The following is a 19,157-nucleotide window of genomic DNA, read 5'->3' as shown; positions in this document are numbered from 1 at the left end:
AGTCACTGAATAAATTTTCTGAAAATATTCTTATTGCTGTGGAAGTTTTGTATTAAATAAGGTGTCCTGTTGCGTTTTTCATTGTCATTGATGTAAGTTTGGAATAAGTCATCTTGGATTTTGTAACAACGGGAAAATATAATTTGACATTTTTAATATGAAGGCCATAATGGTATTTAAAGATGAACTTGAGCTCTGCTAATTCTATTAAACTACAGCTTGTCAATGAGCTATAAAGTCTAATTAATCATTTTGTCAGATTTGCTTTCTGAAGCTAGTCAATAGAAATTTGAGTAAATAAGAAGCGGTTGACCCAGGAACATTTGAATATTCTGAATAGAGATGAAGCAGCTGTAAAATATTGTAACTATAATCTATTGATATAGCAACACATCCATGTCCTTGTCAGCTGCCCATCCTGTTTCATGGAACATATGCTCTGCCATTTTAAATATTCCAGTAAGTGAGGAATACATAATTTTATTTTTAAATAATATTGTTAAAGTTTTGATGTTATATTATGCAAAAATAGGGTTAAGATGAACAGCTTTAACTCAGAATTTTTGTAGATGACATTGTTCAGTGGCTGTCATAACAAACTGCATCAAAATCTTGTGTTACATCAAAGTAATGCAAAGTGATGGATGATATTCAAGCAATAGTAATGCCCCATAATGAGATGTGTCAGCATTTTTATTGGTCACTTTCAAGGAGTGTTTATTAGGTAAGGATGTTTAGAGGGGAAATACAAAAAAAAGATTTGTACAACCCAAAGTCAATTTGCATAAGAAAAGCTAATACCTGCTTTATTTAAAAATTACCACTCTGAATTAGCAATCTCACTCCACTTGCATGCATTATTAGGCAATACTCTACAGGCCTGGGGTTCTCTTTCTGCTGCCCTTGCCCATACTTCATAGTATTCATTCAGAGCCCGGAATGAAAAATGACTATGCTGTGTGTCAACCAATGTTTAAAGAAAACAATAGGCTTAAGTATCAATCACTTGAAATGTACAAGAATTTGGTCTTAGAATACAATAGTTATTCTAACAAGTCCCCTGAGACCAACATCTGGACCTACTTTGGAAATCAGCTATTGAACTGAATACTGCTGAGAATCAAAAACCGAGGATTTTTTCTGTAGGGCCAAAACCAAATTAAATAACCTAGAATCAACTTAAACTTCATGCTATGGCTCAACCATCAAACCTGGTTACATGGAAGAACCTAAAAATACAGGGCTTTCTGCTCAGGTAGCATAGACTTCATCCTGAGTATTGGTCTAAGCAAATTTTAAGATACTGTGAAAAGACTTCAACATAAAGATTAAACAAAATTTAATTGGGATTTAATGAATCTTACTGAAATTATGAGGTAAAAGAAATTCATTATGGTTTTAGTGTGTTGTTCTGTGCCTTGATGATGCTAGTGATTTGTTTTCAGTGTAATCATTTATCCTTTAAGCCTTTTATGATGAAGAGGAGCGAAAGAATAGAAATGGCTCTTTTACATAAAAGCAATGAACTTTAAAAAATGTATAAATTGTTAAGGAAATTAAGATTGGGCCTAAACATACTGATGAAAACTGGGAAAAAAAATCCATCATCTGGATGTTTCTAAAATCCCAGCTATTTGACAACATATCCAGTTAATTGAATTTTTTCAGTGGGCTCCTGAATGCCTGCTATTATACAGCCTCAGGGTTTCAGGCTCTTATGGCAACTGAACATCTTGCCAGAAGCCTTGCATCTGTGTAGTATTAAATGCACCCTTGGTTTACAGGGACAAACCCATAATCTATGTTTCTTATTAAACTTTCTCGAGAATACTGTGTAACTTTGTTGCTACCATTGTGACCTATTGTAGTATCTGCTAAAAACAATTTAGAAAAAGCAACATATAGTAAAAACTTTATGAATTTTAAAAGTCATATTCTATGTGCATAGTTCATATATCCTAGTTTAAACTTATGATGCTATTTGTTGACTCTCTTTGTTTGATAATAAAGATAAAATGATCATAAAAGATACCAGCTGGGCAACAAGCTTCTGTATAAGAATCAATAGATCTGGAAAACATTATACAACTATAACAAGTTCTGGATATACTTTATTTCACAATATCTCTCCTAACATGTACCCCCAAGCCCTAGGACAAGGTTTGCATACCATGGACCATATAAAAATGATCAGGCATTTGTTCAAGGTATGGAGTAAACAAATATTTCAATTTCTGATGTAAACCAACACTTGGACCAGAGACTTCCTAACTAGCTTGGGTTACTTCTTGGATCTTTCTTTCTCAAATGATACATATTTTGAGTCCATCTTGTGATCTACTTCCAGAGTCTTACAGAGCGACTGAAGTCCATTGGCATCAGTAAGTATTTACACTTAATGATAGGAAAGAGTATACTGGTTTTAATTCAATATTTCCACTGCATAAAAATCAGCCTTTATGTGGAGCATAGTTGATTAACAATGCTGTGTTAGTTTCAGGTATACAGCAAAATGATTCAGTAATGCATATACATGTATGTATTCTTTATCAAATTATTTATCCATTTAGGTTATTACAGAATACTGAGCAGCATTCCCTATGCTATACAGTAGTTCCTTGTTGGTTATCTATTTTAAATATAGCACTGTGTATATGTCAATCCCAAACTCCCAATCTATCCCTCCCCCGAAAGTCTTCCCCCGGTAACAATAAGTTCATTTTCTAAGTCTGTGAGTCTGCTTCTATTTTGTAAATAAGTTCATTTGTATCATTTTATTTAGATTCTGCATAAAAGCAATATCATATGATGTTTGTCTTTCACTGTTTAACTTACTTCACTTAGTATGATAATCTCCAGGTCCATCCATGCTACTGTAAATGGCATTAATTCATTCATTTTTTTATTGGAGTGTAGTTGCTTTACAATGTTGTGTTAGTTTCTGCTGCACAGCAAAGTGAATCAGCTATATGTACACATATATCCCTTCCATTTTGGATTTCCTTCCCATTTAGGTCACCACAGAGCATTGAGTAGAGTTCCTTGTGTTATACAGTAGGTTCCCATTAGTTAATATTTTTTTAACTAATTAATTAATTTATTTATTTTTTGGCTGTGTTGGGTCTTCGTTTCTGTGCAAGGGCTTTCTCTAGTTGCGGTGAGCGGGGGCCACTCTTCATCGCGGTACATGGGCCTCTCACTGTCGCAGCCTCTCTTGTTGCGGAGCACAGGCTCCAGACGCGCAGGCTCAGTAGTTGCAGCTCACGGGCCCAATTGGTCCGCAGCATGTGGGATCTTCCCAAACCAGGGCTCAAACCCATGTCCCCTGCATTGGCAGGCAGATTCTCAACCACTGCACCACCAGGGAAGCCCAGTTAACTCTTTTATACATTGTAGTGTATATATGTTGATCCTGTCTCCAAATTCATCCTACTCCTTCTTTCCCCTGTTGGTGTCCATACGTTTGTTCTCTATGTCTGTGTCTCTATTTATGCTTTGCAAATAGGTTCATCTGTACCAATTTTCTAGATTCCACATATAAATGATATTATACCATATTTGTTTATCTTTTTCGGACTTACTTCACTCTGTATGACAATCTCTAGGTCCATCCACTTCTCTTCAAAAGGCAGTATTTTGTTCCTTTTTATGGCTGAGTAATATTCCATTGTATATATGTACCACAGCTTTATCCATTCATCTGTCGATGGACACTTCGGTTGCTTCCATGTCCTGGCTATTGTAAATAGTGCTGCAATGAACATTGGAGTACCTGACTCTTTTTGAATTATGGTTTTCTCAGGGTATATGCCCAGTAGTGGGATTGCTGGGTCATATGGCAATTCTATTTTTAGTTTTTTAAGGAACCTCCATACTGTTCTCCATAGTGCTATATCAATTTACATTCCCACCAACAGTGCAAGAGGGTTCCCTTTTCTCCACACCTTCTCCAGCATTTGTTGTTTGTAGGTTTTCTGATGATGCCCATTATAAACGGTGAGAGGTGATACCTCATTGTAGTTTTCATTTGCATTTCTCTAATAATTAGTGATGCTGAACAGCTTTTCATGTGCCTCTTGGCCATCTGTATGTCTTCTTTGGAGAAATGTCTATTTAGGTCTTATACTCATTTGTTGATTGGGTTGTTTGTTTTTTGATAGTGAGCTGCATGAGCTGTTTGTATATTTTGGAGATTAATTCCTTGTCAGTTGCTTCGTTTGCATATATTTTATCCCATTCTTAGGGTTGTCTTTTTGTCTTGTGTATTGTTTCCTTGGTTGTGCAAAAGAATTTTAAGTTTGATTAGGTCTCATTTGTTTATTTTTGTTTTTTTTTTCCATTACTCTAAGAGATGGGTCAAAAAGATCTTGCTGCAATTTAAGTCAAAGAGTGTTCTGCCTATGTTTTCCTCTAAGAGTTTTATAGTGTCTGGCCTTACATGTAGGTCTTTAATCCAGTTTGAGTTTATTTTTGTATATGGTGTTGGGGAATGTTCTAATTTCATTTTTTTACATGCAGCTCTCCAGTTTTCCCAGCACTACTTATTGAAGAGACTGTCTTTTCTCCAGTGTATATTCTTGCCTCCTTTGTCATAAATTAGGTGACCAGAGGTGCAGGGGTTTATCTCTGGGATTTCTATCCTGTTCCATTGATCTATATTACCTTTTTTGTGCCAGTACAATACTGTCTTTATTACCATAGCTTTGTACTATAGTCTGAAATCAGGGAGCCTGATTCTTCCAGCTCCATTTTTCTTTCTCAAGATTGCATTGGCTATTTGGGGTCTTATGTATTTCCATAGAAACTAAATTTTTTTGTTCTAATTCTGTGTAAATTGCCATTGGTAATTTGATAGGGATTGCATTGAATCTGTAGATTGATTTGGGGTAATATAGTGATTTTCACAATTTCGATTCTTCCAATCCAAGAACATGGTATAGCTCTCCATCTGCTTGTGTCATCTTTGATTTCTTTCATCAGTATCTTTAAGTTTTCTTAGTACTCCAAGTACAGATCTGTTGCCTCCTTACATAGGTTTATTCCTAAGTATTTCATTCTTTTTGTTTCAATAGTAAATGAGATTGTTTCCTTAATTTCTATTTCTGAATTTTCGTTAGAGTATAGGAATGCAAGAGATTTCTGTGTATGAGTTTTATATCCTGCAACTTCACCAAATTCATTGACTGGCTCTAGTAGTATTCTGGTGGCATCTTTAGGATTTTCTATGTATAGTATCATGTCATCTACAAACAGTGACAACTTTACTTCTTCTTTTCCAATTTAAATTCCTTTTATTTCTTTTTCTTCTCTGATTGCCATGGCTAGAACTTCCAAAACTATGTTGAATAAAATTGGTGAGAGTCAACATCCTTGTCTTGTTCCTGATTGTAGAGGAAGTTCTTTAAGTTTTCCACCATTGAGAATGAGGTTTCCTGTGGGTTTGTCATATATAGCCTTTATTATGTTGAGGTAGGTTCCCTCTATGCCCACTTTCCAGAGAGATTTTATCATAAATGTGTGCTGAATTCTGTCAAAAGCTTTTTCTGCATCTATTGAGATGATTATATGATTTTTATTCTTCATTTTGATAATATAGTGTATCACAATGATTGATTTGATTATATTGAAGAATACTTGCATCCCGGAGATAAATCCCACTTGATCATGATATATAACCCTTTTAATGTGTTTGGTTCTGTTTGCTATTATTTTGTTGAGGATTTTTGCATCTATGTTTATCAGTGATATTTGTCTGTAATTTCCTTTTTTTGTGATATCTTTGTCTCGTATTGGTATCAGGGTGATAGTGGCCTTGTAGAATGAGCTTGGGAGTGTTCCTCCCTCTGCAACTTTGTGGAAGAGTTTGAGAAGGATTGGTGTTAGCGCTTCTCTAAATGTTTGATAGAATTCACCTGTGAAGCCATCTGGTCCTGGACTTTTGTTCGTTGGAAGTTTCTTAAACACAGTTTCCATTTCATGATTTGGGACTTGTCTGTTCATATTTACTATTTCTTCTTGGTTCCATCTTGGAAGGTGTTATGTCTCTAAGAATTTGTCCATTGCCTACAGGTTGTCCATTTTATTGGCATATAGTTGCTTATAGTACTCTCTTATGATCCTCTGTATTTCTGCAGCATCAATTATGATTTCTCCTTTTTCATTTCTAATTCTGTTGATCTGAGTCTTCCCCCTTTTTTTCTTGATGAGTCTGGCTAAAAGTTTAGAAATTTTGTTTATCTTCTCAAAGAACTAGATTTTAGTTTTATTGATCTTTGCTATCGTTTTCTTCAACCCTATTTCATTTATTTCTGTTATGATCTTTATGATTTCTTTCCTTCTACTAACTTTGGATTATCTTTCTCTAGTTGCTTTAGGTGTAAGGTTAGGTTGTTTATTTTAGATTTTTCTTGTTTCTTGAGGTAAGATTGTATTGCTATAAACTTCCCTGTTAGAACTGCTTTTGCTTCATCCCATAGGTTTTGGGTTGTCATGGTTTCATTAACATTTGTTTCTAGGTATTTTTGATTTCCTCTTTAATTTCTTCAGTGATCTCTTAGTTATTTAGTATCATATTGTTTAGCCTTCAGATGGTTATATTTTTTACAGTTTTTTTCCTGTAATTTTTTTCTAACCTCATAGCGTTGTGGTTGGAAAAGATGTTTGATACAATTTCAATTTTCGTAAATTTACTGAGGCTTGATTTGTGACCCAAAATATGATCTATCCAGGAGAATGTTCCGTGTGAACTTGAGAAGGAAGTGTGTTCTGCTGCTTTCAGATGGATTATCCTATAAATTTCAATTAAGTCTATGTGGTCTATTGTGCCATTTAAAGCTTGTGTTTCCTTATTAATTTTCTGTCTGGATTACCTGTCCATTGATGTTAGTGGGGTGTTAAAGTCCTCCACTATTATTGTGTTACTGTCGATTTCCCCTTTTATGGTTGTTAGTATTTGCCTTATGTATTGAGGTGCTCCTATGTTGAGTGCATAAATGTTTACAATTTTTATGTCTTCCTCTTGGATTGATCCATTGATCATTATGTAGTGTTCTTTTGTCTGATATGAGTATTGCTACTCCAGCTTTCTTTTGATTTCCATTTGCATGGAATATCTTTTTCCATCCCCTCACTTTCAGTCTGTATCTGTCCTTAGACCTGAAGTGGGTCTCTTGTAGACAGCATATATATTGGTCTTGTTTTTGTAACCATCAGGCAATCAGTGTCTCTTGTTTGGAGCATTTATTCCATTTCCATTTAAGGTAATTATTTCTATGTATGTTCATATTACCATTTTCTGAATTGTTTTGGGTTTGTTCTTGTAGATCTTTTTCTTTTCTTGTGTTTCCCACTTAGTGAAGTTTCTTTAGCATTTGTTGCAAAGTTGGTTTGGTGGTGCTGAATTATTTTAGCTTTTGCTTGTCTGTAAAGCTTTTGATTTTTCCATTGAATCTGAATGATATCCTTGCTGGGTAGAGCAATCTTGGTTGTAGTTTCTTCCCTTTCATCACTTTAAATATATCCTGTCACTACCTTCTGGCTTGCAGATTTTCTGCTGAAAAATCAGCTGTTAATCTTATGGGGATTCCCTTGTCTTTAATATTTTTTCTTTGTCTCAGCGTGTTTCTCCTTGGGTTCATCCTGTATGGGACTCTGTCTTTTTTGGACTTGGGTGGCTATTTCCTTTGCCATGTTAGGGAAGTTTTCAACTATAATCTCTTCAAATATTTTCTCAGACACTTTCTCTTTCTCTTCTTGTTCTGGGACCCCTAAAATTTGAATGTTGTTGTGTTTATTGTTGTCCCAGAGGTCTCTGAGAATTTCCTCATTTCTTTCATTCTTTTCTCTTTATTTTGCTCCTCAGCAGTTATTTCCACCATTCTATCTTCCAACTCACTTATTCTTTCTTTGCCTTAGTTATTCTGCTATTGATTCTTTCTAGTGTATTTTTATTTCAGTTATTGTATTGTTCTTCACTGTTTGTTTGTTCTTTTGTTCTTCTAGGTCCTTGTTAAACATTTCTTGTATTTTCTTGATCCATGCCTCCATTTTATTTCCAAGATTTTGGATCATCTTTACTATCATTACTCTGAATTCTTTTTCAGGTAGATTGTCTATTTCCTCTTCATTTATTTGGCGTTATAGTTTTTACCTTGCTCCTTCATCTGTAACATATTTCTCTGTTCACATTTTTGTTGATCAGTGGGGCTATGTTTATGGGTTTTTTTTGTTTTTGTTTTTTGGTTCTTTGGCCTGTGGCATCCAGCATTGGAGCTTACAGGTAGTTTTGTGGACCTGAGTCTTGGTGTCGAGATGATGACCTCTGGGAGACCTCACACCAATTTATCTTCAATGGGGCCTGAAGTCCTCTGGTACTATGGCAGCTTGGAATTGGCTGCAGGGTCTCTTGCCCAACTCCATACTGGTAACCAAGACACCACATGACATGGAAAAAAAACATAAACAAATTCCAAGGAAAATAATAAAAACAAAACCAACCAAACAAAAACAAACACATAAGCAATCCCAAAAAAAGAAAACAGACCAATAAAACCTAAGACAAACAACAAAAAGAAAATGAAGCAAAGAAAAACAAACCAACAAGTAAACAACAACAAGAAGTGAAAAAAAACAAGGAAAGCAAAAAACAAGAAGACACCCAGATAAACAAGAGAGCCCAAACACCAAAACTAATAATAAAAACAAAACTAACCTAAACAGAAAACAAAAAAACAAAATAAAATAGAAAAAAACAAATGAAAGGAAAAGCTATGTGAACAAAAGACAAACAGAAAAACAAAAAGAAAAAGAGAAGATAAAACCAAAACAAAACGCAACGAAAAACAAGACAAATCAAAACAGAACAATAATATCAAAGAAACAAACCGAAAAAAAGACAACAAACAAAAAAGTGCAGAACTATAACCAAGAATAAAAAATAAATAATCAAATCAAATCAAATTAGAAAAATATATTAGAAAAATAAAAATGACACAACAACAAAAGAAAACAGAACAATAGCAAACAATTTTTTAAATAAAATAATAAAATTAAAATATAAAAATAAAATAAATATATATATTAAAAATTTAAAAATAATTAAAATAAAATTAAAAGATACAAAAATTAAAAATTAAAAAATTCCCTGGTGCCTCCACTATCAGTGTCTTCTCCCCTACATTGAGCTACAGCCAATGCCCTCCTACTCAGGAGGCCCTCCAAGATTTCTAGTTAGGTCTTTGGACCCTTTGTGTCTGCCCAACTTCTGTGTGTGTTCCTCACACCAGCATCTGCTCCTGAAGCTGGCCAAGAGCACATGTGCTTGAGCAGGCCAGCTGGAGCACAGGCTTCCACTGTTGTGGCCACAGGTGCTGGCACAGATAGAGGAGGCATTGACGTGGGCAGTATTCAGGCCTGGGACCCACACAGCTGGCAGGGGCTTTGGCGAGGTTGGATCTCAGACACAGGAGCCTAGCAGGCTCACCATAGCCTGAACAAGCAGGGAAGACACTGGCTTGAGGGGTGGGCGAGCCTGCTCAGCTTTTTGCCCCTTCCATTGCCCAAGGAGGTCCGGCTGGCGGTTGGGGAAGGGCACTGCTATGGTGGCCCTGTCCCCTGCATGCCACTCAACAATGGCACCTCACATCCTTGGCAGCCCAGGTCTCCTCCATAAACCCTCCCAGCAGTGGAGCCCCTCCCTCCTGCTGCCCCAGGCCATCTCCTCACTGCCAACAGCTGTCCCCTCTCTGGGTCCACTCTCCAAACCCCACTTTCCAGCACGCAACCCTCCTCCACACCAGGAGACACACAACTCAGGTTGGGGCATGCAGGGCTGCGGCATGGACCATGTGCATCAGTCACACTCTGTTCCGCCTTCCATAGAGCAGCTGCTGTACTCGCCTCCAATCCCCTGAACCCCCGAAGGTTCCCCTCTGTCACTGCTGATCCCTTTACCATGATTGATCTCCTCTGAGTGTGGGAACCTCCACTTTCCTCTAGATCCCCTCAGGGGTGCCAGTCCTGTCCCACCCCCACTCCTTTTCCTCCCGTTTTTCCCTCCCTCATCCTACTTGTTTGTGTGCAGACTCCTCCTGTCTCCCTGTGTCTGAGATCCTCCACCAGTGCTTGGCAGGTGCTCTACAAGAACCACTCCAATGCACTTGTGAGGAGATGTGAACTCCATGTCCTCCTATTCTGCCATCTTGACTCCTATTTCATTCTTTTTAACGGCTGAGTAATAATCCATTGTATATATGTACCACATCTTCTTTACCCATTCATCTGTTGATAGACATTTCGATTGCTTCCATGTCCTGCATATTGTAAATAATGCTGCAGTGAACATTGGGGTGAATTTTTCCTTTTGAACCATGCTTTTTCTCCAGATATATGCCCAGGAGTGGGATTGCTGGATCATAACATTCTTTAACACCATACACAAAAATAAAATCAAAATGGATTGAAGACCTAAATGTAAGACTGGATACTATAAAACTCTTAGAGGAAAATATAGGCAGAACACTCTCTGACATAAATCACAAAAATATCTTTTCTGAGCTGTCTCCTAGAGTAATGGAAATAAAAACAAAAATAAACAAATGGGACATAATTAAACTCAAAAGATTTTTCACAGCAAAGGAAACCATGAACAAAACGAAAAGAAAACCCCTCAGAATGGGAGAGAATATATGCAAACAGTACAACTGACAAAGGATTAGTCTCCAAAATTTACAAACAGCTCATGGAGGTCAATAATAAATAAAAACAAACAAACAAAGAAACAAAAAAATGAGTCAGAAAATGGGAAGAAGTTCTAAATAGACATTTCTCCAAAGAAGAGATACAGATGGCCAAGAGGCACATGAAAAGATATTCAACATCGCTAATCATTAGAGAAATGCAAATCAAAACTACAGTGAGATATCACCTCACACCACCCAGGATGGCCATCATCAAAAACTTTACAAGTAATTAATGTTGGAGTGGGTGTGGAGAAAATGGATGACTCCTACACTGTTAGTGGGAATGTAAATTGATACAGCCACTATGGAGAACAGTATGGAGGTTCCTTAAGAAACTAAAAATGAAACAGTGATTTTAAACCCTTTTAAAAGGTTTTAAATATTTAAACCAAAAATGTTTGTCCTACTTTCTTTTACCTTTCCCTTTATCTGTTCAAGTCTGCCTGTCTTTTCAATGTGTACTCAATACATTGCAAAATTCCAATTGCTAAAAATATGGTGCTGAGATTGTTTTAAAACATTCACAAATTCTGCAAATGTTGTGTGTTTGTGTTTGGAGATAAGAAATAGCTTAGAATGGTAGTTTTCGAGATCTTCCAATCACACAAGAATGTCTTTCCATTGATTTTCTTGTTGTTGTTTTTACCTTCTTTGCTAACACACTTTTGATTTTCTATTTAATATATATTTCCTAATTCAATAATGGAATATTTTTAATGTTCAAATATCATATATCACATTAATGGGAGAATAAGAGAAGTATATTGTATGCCATTTCTTAACATCTCACTAAACTTTTGAGCAATAGTGGAATGATATTGCTTGAAGAATGTGACATAAAAATCATCATTGCCACTGACATGCTCCCTCTGAAGATGAAAGACAGTAAACTGTTCATCTTCAGCAGATTAACAGGGAGGTTGTCTGACTGATCAAGGACAAGTTACAATTGACTTACTTTGAAAGAAAGACTTGTTGATTTGAGCACACATTTATTATAGCTTTAAGTAGAGGATGATGGATATTGCCGTCATTGTGATAAACTGCAACCTACATGCTTGCAATACAAAAATAAACTCTAGCAGATTTGTGGTTCAGCTACTTAACAACTAGCAATGAAAGTTTCCTTTGAGAAAGTTCTAAAGATTTCAATCCCTGAGCCCCACAAATTATCTTTAAGTAGTCATTTTAGTTCAGGTTAAAATTAACTCTTCTGATTTTTGTTTACTTATAGATATAAAATGTCCATTATTCTCTACACAACCTCACTCTTTGTCATTCTGCTTAAACTAAGGATAAATGTTTATTATAATTCCTTTTTTCAGAAGCTCTAATGCTGTTATAATAGCCTCACGAAAATAAATAAAATGTACCATTCTTTTTCCAGTTTTCTTTCATGTTACAAGAAGCAGAGATGACTCTCTTTTTATCCAATATTTCTCCTATTATTAAAACCAGCCATTTACTAAAAAGGAAATTTTAAAAGGTGGATAAACTGAAGTAGTGCCTACAGATTAAAAGCAAATTGATCAATGCATCCTGATTTTAGAAAGAAAAATTTTTTTCATATTTATAGAACTTACTAGATACATTTCAAGAGCAATTGTGTAAAATCTTTCTTTTGACTGTATTTTGTCCCAGTGCTTTTTATATCACTCCCTTCACCATACTTTTTACCTTATTATTTTACTGTGGTAGATGGTGTCACTGGACAGAATATTTTACTCCCCTTGTATCTACTATACAACGTTTGCCATGTAATTCTGCAGATTCTTCAACAAAAAGCACCTCATGCTACCTAGTCCCTTTACTTTGAGGTGTGGCATGAGACTTGCTGTAGACACTGGACTGTGGGTAAAAGTGTGACACTGTGCTAGATCTGAGTCTACTCTAGATTTTAAGAAATCTCACATGCTTCTGTTTGGCCTCTTGCCCCTCTTTTTTTACTATGAGAAGAATTTCCCTCAGGGGCAGGGTAATTGTTGCTCTGTCAGTCTGGCTCCCAGAATTAAATACATGGAAGAGACCAGGGTTCAACACAGAGTGAGAGTGCCAAGCCCAACCAGATAAACACCTTAAGCAGAGCTCCCCAGCCAAGCCAATCCTCTATCAGCTGACTCCCAGCCAATTAGTAGACATGTGAGAAACAAATGCTTATTGTTGTATGCCACTGAGATTATGAAGTAATTTGTTATGCAGCAATAGGTGACTAATGCATAGTTAACCACATGTGACTAGGTTTACAAAATTTTTATATTTTTTATTGGAATATAGTTGATTTACAATGTTGTGTTAGTTTCTGCTGTATAGCAAAATGAATGTTATCACACACACACACACACACACACATATATATATATATATATACATATACACTCTTTTTTAGATTATGTTCCCATGTAAGTCATTACAAACAGTATTGAGCAGAGTTCCCTGTGCTATACAGTAGGTCCTTATTAGTCACCTATTTTATATATAGTAGACAAAATTTTTTATGCAGTCTCTCCTTGTCCTCTTCCCCCCACTTAATCATTGTGCTATTAATATTTCCAACAAAAGACCTTAGAACCAGTTATTGAGAGCCAAGTACTGCTTAGTTATTTACATATATTAATGCTTTTAATCTTACCAACCTCTTTAAGAGATATATATTATTATTATCATCTCTATTTGTCAGAGGAAATCAAGTCTTAAAAAGATTCAATACTTTTTCTGTGGTCACCCAAGTAACATGTGAGGGAAGGTAAGAAGCAAATCTAAATCTGATAAGAATTCTGGATTGCATTTTATGTGTAACTGGAAGTCATTTGTTTTGAGCTAGAGAATGACAAGCCCTATTTACATACATGTATATATATACACACACAGGCTGATCTGTGGGCAATAGACTGGTGCAGGGCAAAAGTAGAAGCAGGAAGATTTGTTAAGAGTTTTATTGCATATTCTAAGTTAACATTGATGGTGGTTCATACCAAGGGTGGTAGCCATAGAAGTGGTCAAAGTGGTTGTAATCTGGATATATTTTGAAGGTAGGCCTGGGAGAATTTTCTGATGGAAGGAATGTGAAAAAGAACGAATTAAAAAAGGAGTCAAAAATTATTCCTAGGTTTCTGACATGAGAAATTGGGTGAAGGAAAAGTAAACAGGCTTTGGGTGAGGTGGAAAGCATGAATTTACTTTTGGTCATGTTAATTTTGAAATGCCTATTATACTTCCAAATGGAGTAAGTAGTTGTATATAGGATCCTGGAACTCAAAGGGAATTTCAGAGTTGGAGACAGGATGGGCTTCAGAGCCAAGAGCCCAGCACTGAGGGCTGGTTTAATACTCTGAAGTAGCAGTCATGAAATCTTAATAGTCTTAACGTTGTTTTGTTTTCTAAGTGAAGTCCAAAGGTACAATAACACAGGTACCAGGGGCCTGGAGGTTGGGCAATCTAACACCCTACTGCCTCTTTGCCCCACACCCACCCAGGATGGGCTCTCAACAGCTTGCTACCCATGTCTCTAGGGCTGTGGACTCTGCTTATCTCCCTTTCCTTGTCCCTGCTCAGCAACCACTGTAACCCTCCCTCTGCAACATCTTGGCCAGAAGCATGGCAGTGGCTGCACTTCACCCTAACTGACAGTTCTATGGCACATTTTGCAGGCAACTGACCAGGAATGTACCTCTGGACAACCCTTAATCCAGGAATATAGTATGTCCCAACAGATTGCAATATCTTTGGGGTTTACCTCTCCACTGAGGGTTGAGGGCAGTGGACCATGAGAATGGGAGATGCCTGACTCAACTTCTGAACATCAGGTTGGGCCCATCAGTCTTGTGCCTGGTGGGAGGGGCAGCACAACAGTTGGTGGTCTCAGCAGGTGCACACACGAGTGTGCAGATACATGAGGCAGAGCCTCTGGGTACCCATGAGAATCTATTTTCATCCTTTGAATAGCCAAAGTCTAAGGGAATACAGTGTAAAACAGTAAAATTTTAAAAATATATGTTGAGAGAAAGATCACCTGATGAAGGAGAAAGCATTATATTATAGTACCTTTAATGAGATTTTTAAATTGCTTTTTGTATGAGACCCTGCATTTTCATTTTGCACTGGACCCTGCAAATTATGTAACTGATAGTAGTTGGTGATATGTATGCTAATTGAAATGATCCAGGAAAGAAGGTATAATTGCAGGAAGAAAGATTTTGTTCATACTTGTTTATAGTAGCCAGAGGGAAAGCAGAGAATATGGAAGTGAAAACTGTTAAATTTTGTGGTAGAAGAATATGGAAATACTTCAATATAAATTAAATTTTCTGTAGTTTTGCTTTATTATTTTGCTTTATTGATGCATTGTAACAATTTTGTTGGCTTTATCAAAAATTCCTTACTTTTTTCTCTGCTCTGGAACAGATTCAATAGCATTTAAATTATTTATTCTTTAATATATTTTTTAAAAAGTTACTGATAAAACCGTCCAAATCTTACAAATTTTGGGGGGAGGTAGGAAGTAATGGGCATGTGGAAACATTTTTAATTTTGTCCTTTGTCATAGGCCTTTTTAAGTTTTTATTTTTTTAATCTTCTGTAGTCAATATTGATAATCCATATTTTCCTATAGGTTATCTATTTTATCTTGGTTTTCAAATTGTGACATTATTCTCTTAAATTACCTTTAATTTAACTCATAATGTGGTTATTTTCTATTCTTATTTCTGATTTTATATAATTTAATTAATTAATTAATTTATTTATCTTATAAGTTTCATGTATACAGCATATAATTTGACATCTGTATGCACTACAAAGTGACAGCCACCACAAATTTAGTTATTATCCATCACCATACAGCTGACCCTCTTTACTCATTTTACCCATCTTCAAACCCCTTCTCCTCTGGTAACCACTAATCGCTTCTCTGTGTCAATGAGTTTTTTTTGTTTTATTTTTTTTTTGTCATTTTTGGATTTTTTTTTTTTTTTTAGATTTTATATACAGAGTTTGTCTTTCTCCCTCTGACTTATTTTACATAGAATAACGCCTTCAAGTTGCATTCACATTGTAGCAAATGACAGGATTTCATTCATTTTTATGGCTGATTAGTATCCCATTGTTTGTGTGTGTGTGTGTGTGTGTGTGTATCACATTTTCTTTTTCCATTTCACCATCAATGGACACTTATGTTGTTTCCTTATCTTGGCTATTGTAAATAATATTTCAATGAACATAGGTGTGCATACATCATCGTTTTGAATTAGCATTTTCATGTTTTATGGATAAATGCCCAGAAATGGAATAGCTGGGTCATATGGTAGTACTATTCTTAGTTTTTTGAGGAATCTCCATACCATTTTCCAAAGTAGCTGCACCAACTTACAGTCTCACCAACAGTGTATGAGGGTTCCCTTTTTTCCACATTCTCTCCAGCATTTATTTCTTGTCTTTTCAATAACAACCATTCTAACAGGTGTTAGATGATACCTCACTGTGGTTTTGATTTGTGTTTCTCTAATAATTAGTGATGTTGAACAACTTTTACTGTGTCTATTGTCCATCTCTATGTTTTCTTTGGAAAATTGTCTATTCAGATCCTCTTCCCATTTTCTTAATCAGGTTATTTGTTGTTTTGTTGTTGGATTGTATGAGTTCTTAACATATTTCACATACTTTATATATTTTGTATATTATCCCTTATTGGACATATGATTTGCAAATATCTTTTCCCATTCAGTAGGTTAGTTTCTTGGTTTGATGATGGTTTCCTTCACTGTGCAAAAACTTTTTAGTTTGATGTAGTCTTAGTTGTTTATTTTTTCTTTTGTTTCCCTTGCCTTTGGAGTCAGATCCACAAAAACATCTCTAAGACTGACGTGAATGTGGTTATGCCTATGTCCTCTTCTGCAATTTTATGGCTTCAGGTCTTACATTCAAGTCTTTAATACATTTTGAGTTAAATTTTTGGTATGGTGTAAGATAGTGGTGTAGTTTCATTCTTTGCATGTGACTGTCCAGTTTTCCCAACACCATTTATTGAAGAGACTATCCTTTCCCCATTGTATATTCTTTGCTCATTTGCAATAAATTAATTGTCCTTATAGGTATAGGTTTATTTCTGGACTCTCAGTTCTGTTCCATTTTTCTGTGTGTCTCTTTGTGTGTCAGTACCATATTGTTTTGAGTACTATAGCTTTGTAATATAGTTTGAAATCAGGGAGTGTGATAACTCCAGCTTTGTTTTCCGTTCTCAAGATTATTTTGGCTATTCATGATCTTTTGTGGTTCATGCAAATTTTAGAAATATGCAATTGGAATTTTGATAGTGATTGCACTGAATCTGTAGATTGCTTTGGGTAGTATGGACATTTTAATAATATTAATTCTTCCAGTCCATGAACATGGAATATCTTTCCATTTATTTTTGTGTTCTTCCATTTTTTCATCAGTGTCTTATAGTTTTCAGTTAAAAGGTCTTTCACCTCCTTGGGTAAATTCATTCCTAGGCATTTTATTCTTTATGATACAATTGTAAATTGATTGTTTTCTTAATTTCTCTTTCTGATAGTTTGTTGTTAGTGTAAAGAAATGCCACAGAATTCTGTATATTGAGTTTTATCATGTGGCTTTATCAAATTCATTTATTAGTTCTAACAGTTTTTTGGTGGAATCTTTAGGATTTTCTATATATAGTATCATGTCATCTGCAAATAATGACAATTTTACTTCTTTCTTTCCAATTTGGGTGCCTTTTATTTCTTTTCTTTTTCTTGCTTAATTACTCTGGCTAGACTTCCAATATTATGTTGAATAAAAGTGGTGAGAGTGGGCATCCTTGTCTTGTTCCTGATCTTAAAGGAAAAGCTTTCATCTTTTCAGTATTGAGTATGATCTTAGCTGTGGGTTTGTCATATATGTCCTTTATTATATTGAGGTATGTTTCCTCTATACCTACTCTAAGTCTCCCTTTTAATTATATTCATGCTAGCTAGTTTTTAAAAATCCAATATTTTATTTATATGTTTGAATAACCAGCTTTGGGGTTTATTGTTTTTATTGTCTTATTTTTAATTTCTTGGCTTGGGTTCTTCATTTCTTTAATTTTAATTTTTGTTTGTTTTTTAAGAGCATAAATCCACGAATATCCCTCTGAGTATAATTTTAGTCAAATCCCCTCCAAATGGGAGATTTGCAGCTTTGACCATGATGAAGAAAGAGGAACTGAATATACCCTCTTACCTTAAACAACTGGAATACTGCACAGCATATATGAGTCACGTGTTCATACATTAGACAATAAGGAGTACAGTATTGTGATACCTAGAGGGATGAAAACAAATGAATTGGGACTTATTATTGCTCTGGATTTCTTCCTGGAGGCATATTCTGTACCACATAGCCCAGAAGTCTATTGTAAGTAGAGAATAGCAGTCTTGCTGAGTCTGGGAAAGAGAGAGAGATCAGAGTTCAAAATGTCTGATATTACAGGGTATTATAGAACAGAGATACAGAAAAGAGGAAGATATGCAGAAAAGAATCTCCACAAATCTATATAGAGTTTCCCTTTGAACATTTACTGAATACTATGATAAAATGTGTAGGGTAATATCCCACAAAACTGGGCACAAAACAATTTAGAAGCTATGAGTTTTATGGTTCCTAGAGCTGACATAGGTCCAGGGATTTTTCATGTACCCACTATTCAGAGTGGAGAGTACTCAGTGATCACTCAGGACATTCAGTAGAGATCCTACCAGGGTCATGCTTTTGTAATAGGGCCAAAGTATAACCAGAGTAAAGGCTATTCTATTATTACTCTAAAAATCTTAAAAACAAGCTTTGGATGGGTTAAACTATACTGCAATTTAACTATCTCCCAGAAGAAAACCTAAGGTTCTTGAAAGGAAGGCAACAATATCTAGACACAGAACAGTGTAACATTCACAATGTCCAGCATCCAATCAAAATTTACTAGCTATACTAAAAATAAGGAAAACATTACCTCTAAACAGGATAAAAAGCAATCAATAGAAATAGACCAACAGATAATAATATCTAAGAGACTGAAGCTTTTTGCTCAAATACTGCTATTATTTTCCAGAATTATTTCTGGAAAGCTACTATGCCTTGCATTATTTCTACTCTTTTAAATGTATATGTTATTTTTTACTTAATATATCATCAATTCTCATAAGTGGCCCATGGGTGATTACATGAGCTTTAGGCCTGACCTATAAATGAACATTATAGGGAAAGTGATTTCTCCAATCTTACGTTGAAAATGATAAATGAATGCCACTTTAGAAAAGATAACTTTTAGTAAAATATTTTGGTTTACAAATACAAATCACCTAAGTCCTTTTCAGTAATAGAATTGTGAGATATTGAGACTCCAGAGAACTTACAATGTAGATAAAGTGGTTAGACTAAATTACA

This window comes from Balaenoptera ricei, chromosome X (assembly GCF_028023285.1).
Source record: "Balaenoptera ricei isolate mBalRic1 chromosome X, mBalRic1.hap2, whole genome shotgun sequence".
NCBI lineage: Eukaryota > Metazoa > Chordata > Mammalia > Artiodactyla > Balaenopteridae > Balaenoptera > Balaenoptera ricei.
This window is presented reverse-complemented; position numbering follows the sequence as displayed.